Source organism: Entelurus aequoreus, linkage group LG05 (genome assembly GCF_033978785.1).
Source record: "Entelurus aequoreus isolate RoL-2023_Sb linkage group LG05, RoL_Eaeq_v1.1, whole genome shotgun sequence".
NCBI classification, from domain to species: Eukaryota; Metazoa; Chordata; class Actinopteri; order Syngnathiformes; family Syngnathidae; genus Entelurus; species Entelurus aequoreus.
Window position 1 is genome coordinate 29,253,828 of NC_084735.1, and position 6,623 is coordinate 29,260,450.

The 6,623-nt window shown below is 36.4% G+C and overlaps 1 long non-coding RNA gene across 1 annotated transcript in view; it reads left to right on the plus strand.

Annotated features, from left to right (window-relative positions):
* LOC133650434 (uncharacterized) overlaps positions 1-6,284 on the plus strand; it is a 32,318-nt gene extending 26,034 nt beyond the window's left edge. The window contains exon 3 of the long non-coding RNA XR_009826230.1: positions 5,546-6,284. This is a non-coding gene — a long non-coding RNA (uncharacterized LOC133650434). The remainder of the gene's footprint in view (positions 1-5,545) is intronic.
* The last annotated feature ends 339 nt before the right edge of the window (positions 6,285-6,623 follow it).

The window sequence follows — 6,623 nt, forward strand, 5'->3', positions numbered from 1 at the left end:
ACAAGAAAAAAGGGAATATTACAAAAGAATGTTGCATAAAAATAAAAATAACATAAAGGCTACATGGAATATTTTGAATAAAGCAATAGGGAATAGGACAAGGCGAACAGAATTACCTAGATATGTAAATAAATTATCTTTAAACTTGGAAAAGACTGAATTTATAGTATTCAGTAATAAAAGAAAGATAGAAGTTAGTTTATCCATAAACATTGTGAAAATTGAGAAGTTGTCTGAAATCTGATTTCTTGGGGTCATCTTAGATGAAAAGTTGACATGGAAAGCTCATATATTGCATGTGAAAAATAAGGTATCTAAAAGCTTATTTATTTTGAACAAGGTTAAATAATACAATGAGAATGTAGTGTTGCTCAATTATTCTATCTTATTTCAATTATTGTGCAGAAATATGGGGAAATACATATCACAGCAACATAATGCCTTTATTTCTTTCGCAGAAAAGAGCAATTCGTATAATTTTTACAGTAGGATATAGAGACCACACAAATGCACTCTTCATTAGGTCAGGATTTTTAAAACTAAAAGACATGGTAGAATTGCATACTCTATAAGTGATGTTCAAAGCTAGAAACAAAGTTCTTCCGAAGGACTTACAAAAGTTACTTGTGTTCACATCTGAGGATGAGAACCACAGAAGGCCGTATGATTTTAAACTAAATAAGAGTGCCAACACATTTGAAGCAAATGTGCTTGTCTGTTGCTGCTGTGAAAGTATGGAATTCTCTAGACAAAGACTTAAAAAGCTGCAAGAATATTTTTGAATTTAGGGAGAGTTGCACAGAAAAACAACTGTAATTATATCAAACTGATTTAGATTTTGATTGGACGTGTCATTTTGAAAATGCTTAAATGAAAATTAAAAGTATTTTGGAGTTAGGGTGTTGGTGGAGGTAACAGTGATAAAGTCATCTAAAATAATTAGTGTTAAAAAAGAGTCAGATAAATATAAGAATAGTATTCTTCCATCTATTCCTTTCTGATCATGGAAATGTATAAAAAAACAAAACAATGAAAGTGTCAATTGTATATGGCTTGTATATATGCATTTTCATGAAAGGAATACAAATAAATGATGAGGATGATGATGAACAAAGAAGACATCTATGTATGTCCAGACAATAAATCAATCTTACAAGGAACAATCGGTATAAGTGAGCAGCAATATTGAGCCAGGGTTGAACTCATGGCTCAACAGGAGGGATATGAATATTGTCATACAGAAGTACTATACTTCCTATAGTTTAATTCGTATAAAAAAATGTTTGTATACGACATCTAGGCTTGGATTTTAATTAAACTAAATAAGAGTGAAGGAGAACATTATTGTCTGGTCATAGTAGATGCATTTTCAAAGTGGGTAGAAATATTTCCTTCAGGAAAAGCAGATGTGCTAACAGTAGCAAAAGCATTATGCAAAGAGAGAATATCAAGATATGATATAACTAAATCTATACAGTGACAATGGACCTTATTTTGTAAATCAATTGATCAAGAAAATAGAATCATTATTCCACATTGACCTAAAATATCACTGTGCTTATCATCCACAAAGCGCAGGATTAGTGAAAAGGACAAACTGCAATAAAATAAAAACAGATTAAAGAAATGTATGGAAAAAACAAAACGTCCATGAACAATGTATAGATTTAGTACAAATGTACAGTACATGATTATTACAAGTACAACAAGACTCAGACCATTTGAAATAATATTTCAAAGACCTTATCAGCTACCAAAATTTTGAAAAATCAATGAAAAGGAAACATGAGCATTCTCCAAGGGGGGAGAGATTGTAAATAACTTAAAAAGCAGTAAAGATAGTGGAAAGACCAAGCTGAGTACACTTAGCACATTCTAAAAAGGTCATATAATGGGAAAATGTATTTGGGATTGTATTTACATTGTAAAAATGTCATATAATGGGAAAAAAGTATTTGGGATTGTAGTTGTGTTATCAAAGGGACATGTTAACTAGCACACTACAAATTCCACTGTGACAAGTTGTAAGCATACCATTTGATGGTGTGTCAAAGTTTGATAATAATTGGTTCCGGTTTTGGTAATTAATTTGTTCCTTATGGCGGAGCAAGTGGAAAAGGCTACAAAAACTGATTGTGTTGTATGTATAAGCCCAGAAAATTACTCAAAATGAGTCAAAAAAGTTGAATTGAAGTAATGAGCAAAACGAAATTGACCTTGTAGCTAAAGAGACAAAGCAGAAACCAATATTTGATAAAGATGTGAAAAAAGCTAATTATACCTGCATTAACATGCAAGGCTCTGTACAACAGTTAGGAAACGTATCATCAGATAACTGCATACACATAGTAAATGTATCAATATTTGTACAAGAATTGTTAACACGCCTGAACAGTTTGATATCTGAACATTGGAAAATAACTAGGCATGATGTAAACTGGCAAAGTGTTGAAGATCCAACCTATATTATTGGGTGTCCAAAGAAGTATATCTGACGACTATAAATTGGTAAATCAAGTTGCAGCTGGATTTGAATTATGGTGGTGTACGATTAACAGGAATGTTGACAGAATAAGCTACGTCCACTACAACCATACTTGCCAACCCTCCCGTTTTTAGCGGGAGAATCCCGATATTCAGCGCCTCTCCCGACAACCTCCCGACAGAGATTTTCTCCCGTCAAACTCCCGGTATTCAGCCGGAGCTGGAGGCCACGCCCCCCCCAAAAAAAGTCTGCCGCAGCTGCGATTGGACCTGACCAGCCTCCGGGTACAAGTACTGGAGTACCAATTGCTTGCCAGGGAAGATCTTCCCCAGGAAGCAAGTATTGACCGGGTTTGAGCCATGCTAGGGAGAGATGGAAGATTCCACACTCTCGTGCATTTGATGAAAGCACTTTTGTGCGTGCCACACAGCAATGCATCATCAGAGAGGGTGTTCAGCATGGTTAGAAAAATAGTGACAGAGAATAGAAAGAGGATGGACAATTCAACCCTTAACAAAGCATTGTACTTTCAAGTACAACAATGAGTAGATGAGTGTTGTGTGTGTGTGTGTGTGTGTGTATATGTGTAAATAAATGAACACTAAAATTCAAGTATTTCTTTTTTTTATATAAATAATAAAATATATTAATATATATATATATATATATATATATATATATATATATATATATATATATATATATATATATATATATATATATATATGTAACGGTGTAGAAACAGACGTTCATTATGCTTCATTAAATTATGAATGAAGTGTTGCAACAGCGCCTGTTGCTGGCGAGAAGAGGTATGTACTTTACCTGCGGGAAGTGCTCAGAACTGTGACGCCTTCCAACTGATAATCCCGTGACCCAAGTGGACTCACAGTCTCACAATTTGCACTGTTTTGCAGGACACTGTAATAAAAGAAATTCATAATCCACCTGGTGCCAGTGATATGTTGAAGCGACAGCAGTGTGGAGCTGCATTTTGCCACATACAGTTGTGGACCGTCACATATATATATATATATATATATATATATATATATATATATATATATATATATATATATATATATAGGGGCGGCATGGCATAGTGGGTAGAGCGCCCGTGTCAGAAACCTGAGGGTTGCAGGTTCGCTCCCCGCCTCTTACCATGCCGTTGTGTCCTTGGGCAGGACACTTCACCCTTGCCCCCGGTGCCGCTCACACTGGTGAATGAATGTTGAACGAATGATAGGTGGTGGTCGGAGGGGCCGTAGGCGCAAATTGGCAGCCACGCTTCCGTCAGTCTACCCCAGGGCAGCTGTGGCTACGAAAGTAGCTTACCACCACCAGGTGTGAATGAATGATGGGTTTTTAACATGTAAAGCGACTTTGGGTACTTAGAAAAGCGCTATATAAATCCCAGTTATTATTATTATTATATATATATATGTGTCACATATATATATATATATATATATATATATATATATATATATATATATATATATATTTATATATATATATATATTTATATATATATATATATTTATATATATATATATATTTATATATATATATATATATGTGACGGTCCACAACTGTATGTGGCAAAATGCAGCTCCACACTGCTGTCGCTTCAACATATCACTGGCACCAGGTGGATTATGAATTTATTTTATTACAGTGTCCTGCAAAACAGTGCAAATTGTGAGACTGTGAGTCCACTTGGGTCACGGGATTATCAGTTGGAAGGCACAGTTCTTAGCACTTCTCGCAGGTAAAGTACATACCACTTCTCGCCAGCAACAGGCGTTGTTGCAACACTTCATTCATAATTTAATCAAGCATAATGAACGTCTGTTTCTACACCGTTACATACATATATATATATATATATATATATATATATATATATATATATATATATATATATATATATATATATATATATATATATATATATATATATAAATAAATAAAAGAAATACTTGAATTTTAGTGTTCATTTATTTACACATATACACACACACACAACACTCATCTACTCATTTTTGTACTTGAAAGTACAATGCTTTGTTAAGGGTTGAATTGTCCATCCTTGTTCTATTCTCTGTCACTATTTTTCTAACATGCATGCTGAACACCCTCTCTGATGATGCATTGCTGTGTGGCACGCACAAAAGTGCTTTCATCAAATGCACGAGAGTGTGGAATCTTCCATCTCTCCCTAGCATGGCCCAAAACTGGTCAATCCTTGCTTCCTGGGGAAGATCTTCCCTGGCAAGCAATTGGTACTCCAGTACTTGTACCCGGAGGCTGGTCAGGTACAATCGCAGCTGCGGCAGATTTTTTTTGGGGGGGGGCGTGGCCTCCAGCTCCGGCTGAATACTGGGAGTTTGTCGGGAGAAAATCTCTGTCGGGAGGTTGTCGGGAGAGGCGCTGAATATCGGGATTCTCCCGCTAAAAACGGGAGGGTTGGCAAGTATGATATATATATATATATATATATATATATATATATATATATATATATATATATGAAATACTTGAGTTGGTGAATTCTAGCTGTAAATATACTCTCCTCTTAACCACGCCCCTGCCCCAACCACGCCCCCAACCCCCCCACCTCCCGATATTGGAGGTCTCAAGGTTGGCAAGTATGACTACAACGTACAGAGATTGTAAAATTACACAGGCCAAGACTTGAACCCGTCGCTAATCAACTCGCCGCCACCTGCCTTATGGCTTTTCAAAACCGTATGACGCTAAACATGGCGGAAAAGGGCGTGTGCGCAATATTTGGTGAACAGTGTTGCATGTTCGTACCAAACTGCACTGATGCAGAAAGTAGCCTGACCAAAGCACTGGAAGGCCTGCACGCCCTTAACAGTAAACTGAAAGAGCATTCAGGCATAGATACATCTATGTAGGAGGGGTGGTTGGACGTGTTTGGCAAATACAAGTCTTTGGTATCTGGTAACTATGGCCGTGTTCAGCAATACTGACGTTGTGTGGATGTTGTTGTTTTCCCTGTCTGTTCTCTGTTTAACCGTCTGATTACCACAGCGATTGGCCCAGCAGATAATAAAGCTGTTCAGATGTACTTCCTGGTGGACGACAAGGAAGATGAATCTGAAGACAAGAATACCTACCAGAATGGAGTTTTCTGATTTATTTCCAGAAATGTCATAGTTATGAGGAAAAAAAAAAAAAAAAAGATGTTCAATTCTGAGTGTAAACATAACTTGGTCCTAGAGAAATTAAGCATCAACTGAAAATTGCAAGAATAAGTTATTGGGGATAAGAAGATTATGGAGAAGTTATTTGATAAACAGGAGGGAAATGTCAGAAAAACGTTATTTAAATTATCAAAAAACTTTCCATTGTGAGTTTCCAATGAACAGACAAGGAGCTGTCTCTGCGGCACCAAGCCAAACACTTGGAAGATTCCGCTGTGTACGATGGAATCAGACGGGAGGGGTCATCCATTGTCCTTCAAAACCTGCCAAAGCTGAATCCACGACAAGCCCAAGCCCGAGGGATCCTCTCCTTTTGTCTTCTAATGTGACCGAAAACAAGGACTGTTTACATACTACCCATTCCTGTTGAGACAGGTGTTGTTGCGTAAACATTGAACATCTAAATAAAAGAGAGGACGAAAACCTTCTTCGTCAGAGCGTGGTGCAGGACTGTACAGAAAGTACAGTGGCCATGTCTCTCCTCAATATTGAATCCAAATTTAATTCTGTCTCTGTTTGATTCCTTGCCTTTTGTCTTGTTTAATAGATGTCATCAGTGTTTGAACCTGACAACAATCTTAACATGTAAAATGCCTATTAAAAAGAAAAAAATAACCTTTAGACAAATATTTTATGAGCATGTAACGCAATACATTGCATTACATTACAACGACTTCAGTACTTTTATGAAGTAATGTAATCATAATGTACCTATCTTGGAAAATGGACTTCTCTGGTATCTCCTTCCAGCTGATTCTCCGTCACTCATACCACCATCAGCAGTTTTTACATATTTTCTTGGGTAAGTGTATACGGTTTGGATATCATTTTAACATTCTTGGCTGGTGTTATACTCATTCTGCTTCAGTATGGTGCACACTAGCAGTGGTACGCTTGAATGGCTT